We start from the raw sequence: 16759 nt of genomic DNA on the forward strand, positions 1-16759 counted from the left end.
TTCCACAACATTGCTACCGGCTCTGATAAACTCTGTAAAAAAAATAATAATAAATAATGATAATAATTATAAAAATATTAAAGCTCCTTTTTTAATGGCCAGCCAACCAACACTTTACAAAATCTGACGCGTCTGTATTTCTGCTGTTCCGCGGTCTATGTTTCCTTGATCACAGAAGAAGGCAACTCCCTAACCGTCAGGGCTGACTTAGCGCCCTCCAACACCCCGGGAGCGGGTTACCTTCATCACTCCATTGTCAAATCGCACTCCCACGCATCAGTCCTCAGCCCCTGTCCTAAGACTCTAGAGAGTCAAAAAAGGGAAAGAAATCCCCTCACCCACAGTCCTTTACTGAGGAGGGTGGGTGTGTCTGTAGACGAACGCTCTGTCAAACACAATTAAATCTTCCGCGGAAACCCGGACCCTAAGCCACAACGGAGCCAGCAGTAACCGGCCGGCCGCCGACCCCAGCCTTCCGCGGCCGCAGCCCTTCCTCTTTCTCCCCTCCAGCCCGGCCCCTCCCCCGTTGCGCGCACGCGCGGCCTCCAATCGATCCCCTCCCCCCGGCCCCCTCACCTGAATCATTAGCCACCCTCTTCCCAGGCTCTGGGAATCACTGGCCCAGGAAGGAAGACAGGAGATGTAAGCAGGGAAGAGGATGCGTCGAGAGCCAGTGATCTGCGCCTCAGATGTTGGCCTAAGAGGCCCCTACGGTCAAGAGCAGCGTCTGTCACCGCGATCAAAACTGTACCAGCGGCAGCGCCTGGCTCGGCCCAGCTGACCCGGCTTGGGTTCTGAATGCCTAATTTGGTCCCATGGGAACTCGTTCCCCGAAACTGCGGGCGTTTCTATGCTGCGCAGACCGAACACCTCGCCACCGTCGCCGCCACTGCTGCTGCTTTCCAGTCGCCGCCGCCTAACCAATCCCTCCTCTACCGAGGAAGCACGACACTCAAAGCTTTACGACAGTTCGCAAAGTGAGAGCGCAGTAGCCTTCAATCCTCCATTAACATCTATTTGTTTCTGCGCTTGCTCAGATGCCTGTTTCTCACCGTCCGGCTCCCTCTTCCGTGGCCCTCCCCCTTTGTACTCGCCTTATCAGTCTGTTGCCGAAACCTAACGAAGTATAAAGCTCGATTTATGTTCATTTGTGAAATGCGTTCAATATTAAACAAAATATTGACTACATCTTGGTTGATTTTTTTTATAACTGAAAGTTACAACCACAGAATTATTAACTATACTTAAGGTAACGAACAAAAACGCCATGGTTTAGTCTGTCACGGCAAATGGTACTCAAATCATCCTTACCAATGAGATCATCACCGTTGAGGTGAATTTGCTTTCAGAATCAGATAAAAAATGGTAATAGATATCCTGGGAACCAACTGTACAATCATATACGGTTTTCTTATTTTATAAAAATAAGGAGACAACAGATGCTTTATTACATGCATTAATAGGCTGTAGGCAAAAGGGATGTAGGCCTTGAAATCAGTAAAACTTCCTTTCAAATTCCAGTGAGTGAACTTAAGAGGTTAGGGGAAGGGGTTGGGAGTAGGGATAGATGCGGCGTTTGGGGTTGACATGTACACATCATCATGTGTCAAATGGATAACCAACAAGAACCTACTGAATAGCATAGGGAACTCTACTCAATATTCTGTAATAACCTAAATGGAAAAAGAATCTTTCCATTCAGTTCAGTCGCTCAGTCACGTCCAACCCTGTGACCCCATGGACTGCAGCATGCCCAGCTTCCCTGCCCATCACCAACTCCTGGAGCTTGCTCAAACTCATGTCCATCAAGTGGGTGATGCCATCCAACCATCTCATCCTCTGTCGTCCCCTTCTCCTCCTGCCTTCAATCTTTTCCAGCATCAGAGTCTTTTCCAATGAGTCAGTTCTTTGCATCAGGTAGCAAAAGTATTGCAGTTTCAGCATCAGTCCTTCCAATGAATATTCAGGACTGATTTCTTTTAGGATTGACTGGTTTGATCTCCGTGCAGTCCAAGGAACTCTCAAGGGTCTTCTCCAACACCACAGTCCAAAAGCATCAATTCTTTGCACTCAGCTTTCTTTATGGTACAACTCTCACATCCATACATGAGTATTAGAAAAACCATAGCTTTGACTAGATGGACCTTTGTTGGCAAAGTAATGTCTCTGCTTTTAAATATGCTGTCTAGGTTGTTCAAAGCTTTTATTCCAAGGAGCAAGCATCTTTTAATTTCATGGCTGCAGTCACCATCTGCAGTGATTTTTAAAAATTAAAAAAAAATTTCAGTGATGAAAATAGCAGGTGTCTAATTGATTTGAACTTTGTAAATCTGTTTCCAAAAAGAAAGGAAAGTGGGGGAGAAAAGAAAGAAAATGTCAATTATACCTCAAGTTTTAAAAATTGAAAGCAGGTTAAAAATTTTAAACTACGTTAGTAACTCATGTGATACTTCAGTTGCACAGCGCTAACTGGGATCCAGACCCATATGGCTGTTTACTGGTTATGTCCCACAGGCATTTCTAATGCATCTTGTCCAAAATATAAGAATGTACATATATAGTGTTTAAATCTCATCCATCTCAGGTTTCACTGTCTCTTTCAATAGGGCCAAGTTATCTAACGAGGAACATAATGGTCATCTTTGACGACTCTCTGTTCCTCACTCCCTACCTCTAATCAGGCAGTAAGTACTTCCAATTCTGCCAATGAAACATTCAAATATTGAAAATCCACCCATTCCTCTCTGTACTCTGTACCAGTTCAGGTCTTTCGTATATTTGGTACTATTCATTTGTATAACAAATATTTATCAAGTACTTACTATGTGCTAGACATTGTGCTGAGCATTGTGAGTACAAGACACATGACCACTGTTTTATGAAGTATTTGAGAAGACCCAGAAAGCAAGCCCAACTATTTACAATATAATGTGGAAGGTATAGGATGGCATACTCATGCTCTGAGAACACAAAGACAGAATACTGAAGTCAAACCAAGAGAAGGTAATGTTTAAATTTTGCAACATAAATAAGACAGTTACATAAACCAAATAGGGCATTGCCCACAGAAAGATTAGCAATGCTAAGCTACAGAATCCTCTAGTTGAAACATCATGAAACAAATTCTCTACTAAGATCTACTGAATGTATCCTCCAAGGAACGTCTCAGGAGATAAGGGAAGCAAAGTAGACAGAAATGTATTAAGTAAGATTTTTGCTAGGAAAAGGAATTTTAACTATTTTATATTTCAAACCATGAGAAGCCGTTAAAGGGTATCAATCAGAGGAGAAATAATCAGATTTGACTATTAGAGACACCATTCTATAAGGCAAGTAGAGGACAGATGGAGAAGGCCAAGAGGAGAGGACGAAAGACCAGCCGGAATTGCAGGTAAAAAGGGGTGAGGGTAGTAGAAATGAGCAGGAAGGGACAGAAAAAATAAGAAGAATGAATAACTACGTGGTTATAGGAGGTGAAGGAGGGGAATCTCAGAGACTTCCAGATTTATGGTGAATGGTTGTGTGGTGGCACCATTCAAGAAAGAGATACAGGCTTGAAAAACCCAACTTTGGGGGTCTGGAACTTTCAACTGGTTAGGATAAGGGAGGAGGTTGAGAGAAAGGAAAGTATTACTTCTTATATTGGGCAAATTGAGTTTACCCAAAGTGGAGATTCCCATAAGCTGTTGAACTTACATGTTTGAAGCTTAGGAGAGAGGTCTGGGCTGAAGACAGAGATATGGACTCATTCACGTATAGTGTGACAGCCAGAAGAATAGTTCTGATGAGGCCACACAGAGAAGTGAGACGAGACAGATACCTAGGGAAATCTGATATTTTAAGAGTTGAAGAATGAAAAAGAGTCCTACAAGGCTATGTGTGGGCCAGAAAAAAAGGGATAAACATGTAACAAACAGCACCAATGAGGAAAAAAGTTTCAATAAAGAAGTGAATGGTGAGGGATATGAAATGTCTGCTAGTTTCACAGTATGGAGATCAGTAAATAGGAGCAGTTTCAGCAACTCATTTACATTTTAGAACAGAGCTTTTCAATTGGGGTTGGTTTTGACTCCCAGGGATTATTTGATAGTATATGGAAACGTTTTTCGGAGAAGCTGATGGCACCCCACTCCAGTACGCTTGCCTGGAAAATCCCATGGATGGAGGAGCCTGGTGGGCTGCAGTCCATGGGGTCGCAAAGAGTCGTACACGACTGAGCGACTTCACTTTCACTTTTCACTTTCCTGCATTGGAGAAGGAAATGGCAACCCACTCCAGTGTTCTTGCCTGGAGAATCCCAGGGACGGGGGAGCCTGGTGGGCTGCCATCTATGGGGTCACACAGAGTCGGACACTACTGAAGCGACTTAGCAGCAGCAGGAGATAAGCACAACTAGGTAGATGTTACTGACATCTAGTGGTCTGAAACAAGGAATGCTGCTAAATACACAGCACAGCCTCCCACAGCAAAGAATTATCTAAACCAAAATACTAACAATATTCCAACTTAGAAGTCCTGGTTTAGAAAGGACTAAATGGGGTAGTTATACAAGAATCAGTACTTTTTAATGAAATTTGTAGTAAATGGAAAAAGAAAGATACATATCTAGCAGGATATGGAATTTAAAAAGGGGAGACTTGAATCATGTTGGTAATTGAAGGGAAAGGAGAATGGTGAATGGAAATAAACAAATGTTCGGTGGAGGAAGAATAAATGAGATTCAAAGTTCAGATGAGAGAATTAGCCTTGGATAAGAGAAGGGATATTCCTGTCACTGAAACAGATAGGGAGGAGGAAGAAGTGATTGTATAAATGAATTAAGTTTGTTAGCTTCGGGGAACAAGTTGAGGGCTTGCTCAAAGAATGGACTTGATATCTCTGCAAAACATGAGGTAAGGCCATTTACTAAGACATCAGATTTGGAAATTGCTGAGTGGAGAGTAATTAGAAGACAGAGATTTAAAAAAACAACTCAGAATAGTCACTAACATGATGGCAGGACAGACAATAGAGGCAACAGATCAAAGGCAGGAAGCCCAGAGCAGAAAAGCGGTGAGCCTGACAGGAACGACAGGTGCCAGGGGTTGTATTGAAGGGAATAGTGGCAGATTATATCCACTTCGGTATTCTGGCCTAGAGAATTCCATGAACTGTACAGTCAATGGGGTTGCAAAGAGTTAGACACGACAGCAATTTTCACATAGAGGTGGGAAATATCTCTCATCTGAATTACACACAATAGTTTCCTGGTTTCTGTGGGTCTACTCTTGCCAGCTTCGCCTCCACCTTCAACCACTATCAGAGTGGCAGAAACTGAAACACTAAGTTAAAATTCTTCAATAACCCTCCATCAGCTTCAAGATAAAATCCAAAATCCTTGACTTGGCAAATAAAGCTCTTCCAAATCCAGATTCTCCAGGGTCATTTCACAGCACCTCGTTCTATGACCCTATTCCCTGTCTCCGCTTAGACTTAAGCAGACTTCTCAAACTCCTTACATTCTGTAGAAAAAGTATACAGTTCCAATATCTTCCTGCCTTTGCACCTACTATCCATTATTTCAAAATATTCTCACCCTCTCCCTGACCCCACCCCCACTTTCATCTGCTCACCAAACTCTTACCATTCCTCAAAGCCCTCCTCATGAAGCATTGCCATACCTCTCTCCTCACTCCCACAACAGACCTAACAATCATTACAACTTTGGGACTCTCTTCAATTTTTGCATATATTTCTATTAGAAATATTATAATTATTTATATACACAGTCTGTCAAAAAAAACTAAGATCAAATATATATATATAATGTTCTCTCTTTAGCAGAAAAATATCACTTAAAATATTTATTGAACTTATTGAATAAGAAGATTGGAGTTCTACAGACTTGTGGTTGCTAAGGAGGAGAGGGTTTGGGGGAGGGCTAAAATGGGAGTTTGGGATTAGCAGATGCAAACCATTGTGTGTAGACTGGATAAACAACAAGGGCCTCCTGTACAGCACAGGGAAGTAGAGTCAATACCCTGTGATAAACTATAATGGAAAAGAATATGGAAAAAAGTGTATATATACGCATAAGTGAGTCACTTTGATGTACAGTAGAAACTAACACAATGTGGTAAATCAACTACACAACAATAAAAAAATTTTTATATTTCAATAAAAATTTTTTAAAAAAAGAAGATTGGGGTCCTAGTCTCAATCTCACACTAAGAAAACATAAATCTTTAGTCTTAAATCTTTGAACTCTTCCAAAAAAGTTAACTTTACTTTCTATGGAAAGATCAGGGGTATCCAACATATATATTTCAAGCCAAATTCTGTTTGCCAGGAACTGCAGCAAAATAATATTTACCAAATTAGCCTGCACACACGGGCCAGTAGGGCCTAACTATCTGGTAGATAAGAATTTGAGGAGCTGGTTCTAAACATGGAAATAGTGCACTGTGCTAATGGATCAGCTGCAATAAATGGGAAAAAAAGAAATTTTCTCCAAATTATTGAAGTCAGAGGGAAAGGCTGGTATGCCCGCCATCCATTGCATAAATACTTCATAACTGTACAAAGTTTGAAAGTGAGAGTATGCTTATGTGGTCAGCTTTGTGAGCTCTTTCAAAAAAAAAAAAATGAAACAAAGATTGGAGGTTTAATGCAATGAGATAGGGGGTTGGGGGAACTTGTTGAAATATTTACTAAAATATTTCCTCAGATAAAAAGCTTTGGGAAGAATTAAAAGGACCTAAGAGATGCACTCATCAGAACACTTACTGATTCACAACATTCTACTTTCTTATTGATGTACCAAGGTATCATTGGAATCTGAAACTAAAAGGAAAATTTTATAAATTACACAGCACTGCTGATTTAGTTAAGGCAATGCAGGTCCTCATTAAAATTCTATATATATAATTTGATTTCAGACTATAAGGTTACAAACAGATTGTGGTTAGTTTGAAGATTACAATCTTTATTATACATACACAGAGAGACAGAGACAGATAAATAGGAACAGAAGATAAGAAGTCATTAGGCACTCCACTTATTTCCTACTAATAAACTGTTCTGAAGTCGATGGACTCAATTTTGAAAAATTGGGGAGCTCTTTAGTGGAATGATAATTTCAAAAGATAGAATAATCTTCACGAGTATTATCATTTTTTAAAGTTTCTCTGATTTTCTTTGGAATGCAACCTTCAAGATATATTTGAATTGGTCAAATACTAATATTATCTGTGTGGCTCAGTTATTGAAACAGAAGTAACAAATTATGGACTAACAAGGAAACACAATATGCCTGGAATTTTGTAGACAGACATTTGAAACTTAAAGTATCCTGAAATATTTCTGGCTATCTGGCCAAATTCTGGGTATATTTAAGGCCACATGGTTCTGTGAAAGTAGATGTATGTATGTATTTTTAAAGTGTCTTTATTTATTTAGTTAGTTTTTATTTATTTATTTATTTAGTTAGTTAGTTATTTAGTTTATTTATTAGTTTTTTAAGATTTCCTCTTCATATTCATTTTATTTATTTTAATCTTTTGGCCAAACCAGGTGGCATGTGGGATTTTAGCTCCTCCACCAGGGCAGCTGCAGGGCAGCTCCTACCCCCTGCATTGGCAGTTCGGAGTCTTAACCACTGAACCACTGGGGGTGTCCTAAAAATATATTTTTTAAATAAAACTGTAGAAAAATAAAAGAGAAAGTCACCATTCACCCACGGTTACGTAAGCCTAGCATCACACTGAGGTTTCCAGACTGATTGATAATAGTTCTCAGAGTAGTTTAGTCTTCTCACTACTAATATCTTTTACGTATTTTGCCAAAATTGGTCACAGACTTACCTGTGAACTTTTACAGTAAGTTGTTTTAACTCTTTTTAGAATATTTTTCCAATGTTGTTAAAAACCATAACTTTTAAAGAGCTCACTTTTGTAAGTAATAAATAAAACAAGTCTGTGATCATTAAATAGTTAGCATTATGCTCTCCGAAGTCCCTTAAAGCTCTAACATTTCATGGTTTGCTTCAGACCTAATAAGATTTATGTGAACATTGAATATTACAATTTCAAGAGTGATTTACAGACTGGTAAATTATTTGCAAATTCAGAACAGGAAGTAAAGATGTTTCTCTGTACTTGCTTGTTATTTATAGAATATGTAAAATTTTCCAAAAGCACGCAATGTTTCCCTAAACCGTATTAGTGCTTACTTAACTGCCTAACATGTATCCTGACTATGATTTTTGATTATAGGAGTGTTAACAGACATTGTGCTTTGTTTACTCTACAGATTGTACAAATATCTCAGTAAATTTAAAACACTGATATATTGGGGGAATATTCAGAAAGAAGGATAGAGAAGAAAAGAGAATGAAATGAACCTGTCCATGTAATAAGAGGAAATTTTTAAAATATTTAACAGCTTGAATCTGAATGTCTTCAGTACTCAGGACTTCTGGTAAGATTTAATTATTTTTAACTTTTGATAGAGCATAAGTGAAAGTGAAAGTGAAGTCCCTCAGTCGTGTCCGACTCTTCGCGACCGCATGGACTGCAGCCCACCTGGCTCCTCCGTCCCTGGGATTCTCCAGGCAAGAGTACTGGAGTGGGGTGCCATTGCCTTCTCCATTTCCTTCTCTATCTTATGATAGAGCATAAGTCACTATTAACGCTACTGTTTTAGAAATGTGGAAATGTTGGAGATTTTAGTTTTTGATTTTTTTCAGATCTTTACTTTGAAATTTAACTCAAACATTTTAAGTTGTGAAAATATAAATTGGTCAGAGTTGATAACCCAATTCTGAAAACATATTTATTTGGATTATAAGGATAAATAAAATCTTTCTACCCTGAACTGAAATTCAAACACCAATTTAGGATTGAGTTAAACTAGTAAAGAGTGCCACCTACTGAATCAAAATTACTTAAACACTTCAACACTAAGTTCATTCCCAGAACCTCTAAAGTTCTAGCATCAGGGATGTACATTTTAGAGACTTTTCATACAGAAAATATCCTCTGAAAAGTTATTTAACTAAATATTTCTTCCCAGTAGAAGAATAACAGACCCGTCATGTGTGTTTATCACGCCCAATATCACCTAACAAATGGCAAAGGAATCAAAATGGTACAAACGCAAAATAACAAGAGTGGGAGCAGGTGGTCACCAAGCAAATTATTCCGCCAAATATCTGGAAGGCAGAAATCAGATAGAGAGCTGTTAACTGTTGAGCAGAGTGAAGAAACATCTACACCATGAAGTACTACCAGAGGGGCTGCACTAATTAGGGAGCTGGTGCACCTTGCAGAATACACCAGAGACTAAGGACTCAGGCCAAAGACAAGAGAAGCCAAGAAAAAAAAATGTAGAATTGAAAAATAAGAGATTAAGTCTATATGTGGCACGGTCAAAACTCTCTATGCCTCTCTTCAGCGCACAAAGCATGCACAGCATGATGTCCCCAGTGGTCCAGTGGCTAAGAGGTCTTCCCTGGTGGCTCAGTGGTAAAGAATCCACCTGCAATGCAAGAGCTATAGGAGACACAGGTTCTATCCCTGGGTGGGGAAGATGCCCTGGAGGAGGACATAGAAATCCACTCCAGTATTCTTGCCTGGAGAATCCTACCAAGAGAGGACCTTGAGGGACTACAGTCGATACAGTCGCAAAGAGTTGCACACGACGGAAATAACTTAGCACGCAGGCAGGCTAAGACACCTCACTCCCTATGCAGGGGCCTGGGTTCAATCCCTGGTCAGGGAACTAGATCCCACATGACATAATTAAAAGATCCCTTGCCTAGCCAAATAAATACTAATACAATATATTTTAAAAAATAGAATGCATAGTATCTAGGTTTTGAAGTCCTAGGCTAAACACAAGGGCAGGGAGTTCTGAAAGAAAAAAAAACACAGATTGAATTAGTTAAGTAGTTGGTGTAATAGCTTACACTAACTACTTCACTTTAAATACTAAAAGGTCCATCTGCCAACACCTGCCTGGCAGTAGACATCATCCTTTTACACATTAAAGTTTTTATACTACATAATTATAAAACATTTAGTTTTTATATTAATAATTTTAAAATATTTATTGAAAACCAAGATATGCTAGGTATTTGAGGAAAACCTGTAATGCAAAACAGATCAAGTTAAATATTAAGAAAAACTGCAGAGATAGAGATAATTTAACAGAGAGAGGGAAAATATTTTAACCCTCCTGCTAATATCCTCAGATATTTTTTAAAAGTGATACTGCATCCTTTATAACAAAAAAAAAGGATGCAAATGATAAAAGCAAGAAAGAATGGTTGGAAATTAAAATGATGATTTCTAAAATTAAAATAGAAAGTTTGAGAGATAAAAGGAAGAAAATCTTCCAGGATATAAGGCAAAAAGGAAAGAAATATGAGAGAAAAGGTAAGAGTTATAGAGGACCATTCCTAGAGGTAAAATATCTTGCAGAAGTTCCACAAAGGAAGAGCAAAGAACATGGAGAGAAGAAATTATGAAAGAAGTAATAAGACATTTCCCAAACCAAAGATTTCTGAAGTTCTAACATTGTTTATTCATTCATCTCTCCAGAGTCACTGAGATTGTTTCTTATCTTTGGCTACTGTGAATAATCATGTTATAAGTATAGACGTACACGTCTCTGTTTGAGTTCCTGTTTTCAATTCTTTTTGATGTATACGCATGAATGGAAATGCTGGGTCATACTGTCACTCTACGCTTAGCTTTTCGAGGGTTCCAATATCTCCATGTCCTGGCCAACATGTTATTGTCAGTCTTCTTTACTAGTAGGTCATCTAGTAGTCAGCCTGCTGCTGCTGCTAAGTCGCATCAGTCGTGTCCGACTCTGTGCGACCCCATAGACGGCAGCCCACCAGGCTTCCCCGTCCCTGGGATTCTCCAAGCAAGAACACTGGATTGGGTTGCCATTTCCTTCTCCAATGCATGAAAGTGAAAAGTGAAAGTGACGTCGATCAGTCGTGCCTGACTCTTTGCGACCCCATGGACTACAGCCTACCAGGCTCCTCCGTCCATGGGATTTTCCAGGCAAAAGTACTGGAGTGGGGTGCCATTGCCTTCTCTGAGTAGTCAGCCTAGTAGGTATAAAATGGCATCTTATTGCAGCCTCACTGTTTTATTCTCTTACTAGTTACTTTAAAAGTTCCTTAACAAAACCATTCTTACTTTTATTATCCTCCTAGGGGAGAATTAATGAACAGTGTAAAAGCATTTACCACATACATCCCCCAACATGCATACATATCCTTTGCAATATTTTCACCATTTAGTATTGTAGTTCTGTATAATCTAAATGCCACATTGTTCTTTCTTCACACCTCCTACTTTCACTGTCAATGTGATTTAGATTTATTCTCATAATTATAATTTTCTTTGGTCTCCATCACTTTCTGCATCTGTTCTTTCATGCAAGAGGGTTTTCTTTCTGCATGATGAATGATTTAGAGAATATTCTTTAATGCTTATCTCCTGTTGGAATAACTTTAATTTTCTCAAAAATATAATTTCTTTTAATATCTTCTAAAAACATATTAATTTTACCTTCTTTATTGAAGTAGATCTAGAAGAGTAGTTATTTTCTCAAGGCACCTTGGAGATAACATTTCACTGTTTTCTGAAGTTCTTGTCATTGAAATGTCAGTGTTGGGTTTAAGTGCAGTTTATTCAAAGTTAATGTCTTTTCTGTTTGTTTGTTTTTGATGAGAGATATCAGATACAGTGAGGGAACCTAACAAGATAAACTGAAGTCCCGGAAAAAAAAGAAAAAGAAGGGATCTGAGACAATATTTTGAAGAGATGATCATTAACAGTCTACTGATTCAAGATGCCCTACAAAGCCCAAGCAAAATAAATCCTCAACTAAACATATCTTATAAAAATGAAACTTCAGTAAATCAAGACAGGGATAAAAAAATTAAACAAACAAACAAAAAACCCAAAATGATAGCATAATACACATTCTTTGAGTGTACATGGTACATTTACCAAGCTATATCAGTTATGCTCTGTGGCATAAAACAAGACAATTAATCAGAAAGATTAAATTCATACAAAGCATCCTCTCAACTTAAAGTATTTTAAAATTCAGTAACAGAAAGATATTTGAAAAAATCTCCCCAAATAATTAAAAGTCAAATACAACACATAAATAACCAATGGATCAAAGGTCACAAAAGAAAAAGTCTAATGTTATGGACTGAATGAAAATAGAACCACAATTATTCAAAAGTTATGGGATGCCATTAAAGCTATGTTTTCAAGGAAACTCATAGCATCAAATGTTCATATTAGAATAGAAAAACTTTAATATCAGTGACCTATTCTTCCATCTTAATAAATTACAAGAGCAACTTAAACTGAAAGCAAGCAGAAAGAAGGAAATAAAATTTAAAAAATTATAATAAGCCATGTGGGCACCAGCTAGGGGGCTGTGGAGCCCCCACAGAGCCACAGAGGCTACACAGCAGATGGACTGGAGGCTCCCGGGGCTCCTTTGTTTCCCATGACGACAAGAACTTGTTTAAGAAATTTTCCTCAAAAATCATTTAGTTCATGTCACTTTAGACTCCTCTAGACTATGGTAGTTTCTCAAGTTTTCCTTGTTTTTGATGATTTTGACAATTTGAAGAGTTCAATTCAGTTCAGTTGCTCAGTTGTGTCCAAGTCTTTGTGACCCCGTGGACTGCAGCACACCAGGCTTCCCAGTCCGTCGCCAACTCCTGGAGCTTGCTCAAACTCATGTCCATCGAGTTGGTGATGCCGTCCAACCATCTCATCCTCTGTCGTCCCCTTCTCCTCCTGCCTTCAATCTTTTCCAGCATCAGGGTCTTTTCCAATGAGTTCTTCACATGAGGTGCCCAAGTATTGGAGTTTCAGCTTCAGCATCAGTCCTTCCAATGAATATTCAGGACTGACTTCCTTTAGGATTGACGGGTTTGATCTCCTTGCAGTCCAAGAGACTCTCAAAAGTCTTCTCCAATACCACAGTTCAAAAGCATCCATTCTTCGATGCTCACCTTTCTTTATACTTTGAACTTTATACTTTGAAGAGTACTGGTTAGAAAAATGTTTTAGTATTAAGGTCTTTCCTTGGGATCTCTACTTCCAAATCATCCAGGTTAGAATTACTAACGAAGAACACTTCAAAGAAAACCAAGGAGGAGGATCATGAGCACTAAAAGCCCGGGATGGCCTTCTTTATAAAGCTCAGACAGAGTCTCTGGACACTTCTGATGTGAGCCAAGAGATCTGTAACCTGAATGTGGGGTTTCCAAAGTCTCTCTAACTTTAGACCTTTCAGCCTGCTGTATGTATTGGAAGACAACTCTTATTGCTGAACAAAATGAGCACAGGATTTAACCATCTTACAGAAAAGCACTGTCCATGTGAGGCACCATTTGATGTCTCAGTAGACCCTGAGGAGTGTGTTGCCTATAGTGTTTGCTTGAGACAAAATGCAGCTCCATCTGAGACTGATTAGTTACTGGCAGTTGCTGACTGTGGGCCCCAGATGAAAAAGACGACTATATACAAAATGACTTAAGGGAACCTACTGCTGCTGCTGCTGCTAAGTCGCGTCAGTCATGTCTGACTCTGTGCGACCCCATAGACGGCAGCCTACCAGGCTCCTCTGTCCATGGGATTTTCCAGGCAAGAGTACGGGAGTGGGTTGCCATTGCCGTCTCTGAAGGGAAGCTACAGCCTCCTCTTATATCATGAAATCTGCTGTGCACTCAAATCTGTGTGGACTCAATCAGGAGGCACTCAAAAAGCAAATAATAGAATACAAAAGGAAGACAAAAGTGCTTGGGGGTAAAGAAAGACTTTAGAAGTTTGAGCCCAGTATGACCAAAACAAAAGGAGAAATGACTGGTTGAGTTGACAAAGCGGTAGAAAAAGAAAACAAACCCCTCATAGATGATGACATCTCTCCTAAAGAGGATCTGCTGCGTTGGAATGAGTGTAAATGATTTAGATTTTACTAGTGCATTTTTGGAAGAGCACACACTGGAATATGAATGTGAACTGCTAGAGGATAAATTAGAGGCAGAGAGAAGAGGTGACAAAAAGGAACCAGGTTAACTTGTTACAGAATGTGAATTAGTAAGTCTGCGAGACATTAGCTCTGCTGATGAACTTCTTTTGTGAAGTTAAACTGATGAACAACAACAGCTGCCATTAAAATTTCTACTATGTTAGACCTACCATATGATCCTGCAATCCCAATTCTGGGCTTATATCCAGAGAAAACCATAATTTAGAAATATGCACGTACCCCAGTGTTAATGGTGGCACTATGTAAAATAGCCAAGGCATGGACAAGCAACCTGAATGTCCATCAACAGGAGAACGGATAACGAAGATGTGGTGTGAATATAAATGGAATATTACTCAGCCATTAAAAACAATGAGTTAATGCCATTTGCAGCAACACGATGGACCTAGACATTATCATACAAGTGAAGTAAGCCAGACAAAGACAAATACCAGATGATATCACTTATATGTAGAATCTTTAAAAAAAAATGATACAAATGATCTTATATACAAAACAGAAATAGACTCACAGACATAGAAAAGAAACCTGTGGTTCCCAATGGGGAAAGGGAAGGGGGAATAAATGAGTAGGAGCTGGAGATTAACATATATATACTACCATATATCAAGTAGATAAACAATAAGGACTTACTGTATAGCACAGGAAACTGTACTTGATATTCTATACTAACTTACAAGGGAAAAGAATCTGAAAAAGAATATATATGTATATATAACTGAATCACTTTGCTGTACGCCTGAAACCAAACACAACATTACAAATCAATTATATTTCAATTTTTAAAAAGTCTGTTCTATGTTTATGTCTATGTACTATGTCATTATGTTTACACATATTATGAACTCTACTATGGAAAACACATTTTTAAAATTTTCCAGATAGAAAAAAAAAAGAGCAGAAATCAATGAAATAGAAAATAAAAAGAGAAAAGTGAGTGAAATCTAAAGCTAGTTCTTTGAGAATGTCAGCAATACAGATAAACCAGTAACCAGACTGTTTATCATTAATATAAATAAGAGAGAATAAATTGTCAATAACAAGAATGAGAGAGAGGACATTACATTAGAGCCACACATTGACTTCATTGTTTTAGAACTTCCCTAAAGAAAACATAAGGTCCAGATGGCTTCACTGGTGAATTCTACAAAACACTTAAGGAACAAATAATACCAGTTCTATACACAAACTCTTGTAGAAAACAGATGACTGAGTGTTACAGTTCTTTTGGAATTTGTCTAGCAGGTTTTCCAGTTCACATTGGAAAGCAAAAAAAAAAAAAAAATAGGTGATTGAATGTAACTCAACTCATTCTATGGGGCCAGCATTGCCCTAAATCAACACCAAACATATTAAAAGGAAATTTAGAACAATATCCCTCATGAACATAGGTGCAAAAATCCTTAACAAAATTTTAGTAAATCAAATTTGGTGATACACAAACATGGATACTATATCATGGCTTAATCACAAGAATGCATGGTTTATATAATAATACAAAAATCAGTCAATGTAATTCACCATATTTTCACACTATGAAAGAAAAACTAGATGATTATTTCAAATGATCCAGAAAAAAATCGACAAAATTCAACATCCACTCATGATAATTCACAGCAAATGAAAAATGGTTGGGGAAAACCTTCCTCAATCTAGAAAAAAAATCTATAAAACACCTACAGCTAATATCATCCTTAATAGTGAAACACTAATGACTTTCCCCCTAAAATAAGGAACAAAGAAAGTCACTATCACAGGCTGAATTTCCCTCTGCCTTTGCAATTAGAGCCCATAATTCCCTTTCTGTCTCAATGAAATTATGTTTCTATCCCCTACTAGAGGGGGATAATTTAATTTAATAATTTAATTAATTTAATAATAAATTATTATTTAATAATTTAATAATCCATTTACGCTCTAAACGTACTGTGACCTTCTAAAGGCTAAGTCCTTTGTTTTACTCAGTTTTGTATAAATATTTGTTGAATAATTCAATTAAGAGTTGTAAAGGGGGGCTTCCTGGTGGTCCAGTGGTTGGGAATCCACCTTGCAAAGCAGAGGACTCCGGTTTGATCTCTGGTTGGGGAGGATCCCACATGCTGCAGGGCAACTAAGCCGGTGCATCACAACTACTGGAGCTCACATAGCCAGAGCTCCAGAACAAGAGAAACAACCACAATGAGAAGCCCGCATACTGTGACTAGAGGGTAGCCCCTGCTCTCTGTAACTAGAAAAAGCCGGAGCAGCAACAAAGATTCAGCACAAAAATAAACTTAAAAAAAAAAAAAAAGAGTTGTAAAGGGTCTTAAGGATCATCTAGTTCAGTCATCTTATTTTCCACCAGAGTAAAGTAAACCCTACAGAGATCAGATAGCTTTCCAATATTCCAGAACAAAAGAGTCCGAAATGCAGTACTTGAATGCAATCTCAAAAACAACAGAATGATCTCTGTTTCCAAGGCAAACCATTCAATATCACAGTAATCCAAGTCTATGCCCCAACCAGTACCACTGAAGAAGCTGAAGTTGAATGGTTCTATGAAGACCTACAAGACCTTTTAGAACTAACACCCAAAAAAGGTGTCCTTTTCATTATAGGGGACTGGAATGCAAAAGTGGGAAGTCAAGAAACACCTGGAGTAACAGGCAAATTTGGCCTTGGAATACAGAATGAAGCA

At 38.4% G+C, this 16759-nt stretch overlaps 1 protein-coding gene, 1 non-coding gene and 1 pseudogene across 13 annotated transcripts in view; 2 read left to right on the top strand and 1 right to left on the bottom strand.

Moving 5' to 3' along the window:
• Nucleotides 1-937, bottom strand: part of RNF111 (ring finger protein 111) — a 93952-nt gene extending 93015 nt beyond the window's left edge. For 6 of the 12 annotated variants that reach the window (XM_005211717.5, XM_024997763.2, XM_010809278.4 and 3 more), the window contains exon 1: nt 577-937. The gene's annotated coding sequence lies outside the window, so the exon portion shown is untranslated. 12 annotated transcript variants of the gene reach the window in all.
• Nucleotides 799-13855, top strand: LOC112448578 (putative ribosome-binding factor A, mitochondrial; annotated as a pseudogene).
• Nucleotides 13856-15293: 1438 nt separating this feature from the next.
• LOC112448597 (U7 small nuclear RNA) lies at nt 15294-15355 on the top strand. The gene has a single exon (XR_003036980.1). It is a non-coding gene; the product is annotated as a U7 small nuclear RNA (small nuclear RNA).
• The last annotated feature ends 1404 nt before the right edge of the window (nt 15356-16759 follow it).

This window comes from Bos taurus, chromosome 10 (genome assembly GCF_002263795.3).
Source record: "Bos taurus isolate L1 Dominette 01449 registration number 42190680 breed Hereford chromosome 10, ARS-UCD2.0, whole genome shotgun sequence".
NCBI classification, from domain to species: Eukaryota; Metazoa; Chordata; class Mammalia; order Artiodactyla; family Bovidae; genus Bos; species Bos taurus.